Consider the following 1,127-nt stretch of genomic DNA (forward strand, 5'->3'; position numbering starts at 1 on the left):
GCTGTACCAGTACCATGCAATTTTTATCCCAATCTCTCTGTAATACAGCTTTAGATCAGACATGCTGATTCTGCCAGATGTTCTTTTATTGTTGAGAATAGTTTTTGCTATCCTAGGTTTTTTGTTATTCCATATGAATTTGCAAATTGTCCTTCCTAGCTCATTAAAAATTGAGTTGGAATTTTGATGGGGATTGCATTAAATCTGTAGATTGCTTTTGGCAGGATAGCCATTTTGACTATATTAATCCTGCCAATCCATGAGCATGGTAGATCTTTCCAACTCTGAGATCTTCTTCAATTTCTTTCTTCAGAGACTTGAAGTTCTTATCATATAGATCTTTCACTTCCTTAGTTAGATTTAGACTGAGTTATTTTATATTATTTTTGACTATTGTGAAAGGTGTTGTTTCCCTAATTTCTTTCTCAGCCTGTTTATCCTCTGTGTAGAGAAAGGTCACTGATTTGTTTGAGTTAATTTTATATCCAGCTACTGCACTGAAGCTGTTTATCAGGTTTAGAAGGTCTCTGGTGGAATTTTTAGGGTCACTTATATATACTAACATATCATGTACAAAGAGTGATATTTTGACTTCTACCTTTCCAATTTGTATCCCCTTGATCTTTTGTTGTCGATTGTTCTGGCAAGGACTTCAAGTTCTATATTGAATAAGTAGGGAGAAAGTGGGCAGCCTTGTCTAGTCCCTGATTTTATGGGAATTGCTTCAATTTTCATTCCATTTAGTTTGATGTTGGCTACTGGTTTGCTGTATATTGCTTTTATTATGTTTAGATGTGGTCCTTGAATTCCTGATCTTCCCAAGACTTTTATCATGAAGGGGTATTGGATATTGCCAAATGCTTTCTCAGCATCTAATGAGATGATCATGTGCTGTTTTGTCTTCAAGTTTGTTTATATAGTGGATTACATTGATGGATTTCCATATATTAAACCATCCATACATCCCTGTGGTGAAGCCTACATGGTCATGATGAATGATTGTGAAGTGCACGGTTTGTGAAGATTTTATTGAGTACTTTTGCATCGATATTCATAAGGGAAATTTGTCTTAAGTTCTCTTTCTTTGTTGGATCTTTGTGTGGTTTAGGTATCAGAGTAATTGTGGC

This window comes from Mus pahari, unplaced genomic scaffold (assembly GCF_900095145.1).
Source record: "Mus pahari unplaced genomic scaffold, PAHARI_EIJ_v1.1 scaffold_9943_1, whole genome shotgun sequence".
NCBI lineage: Eukaryota > Metazoa > Chordata > Mammalia > Rodentia > Muridae > Mus > Mus pahari.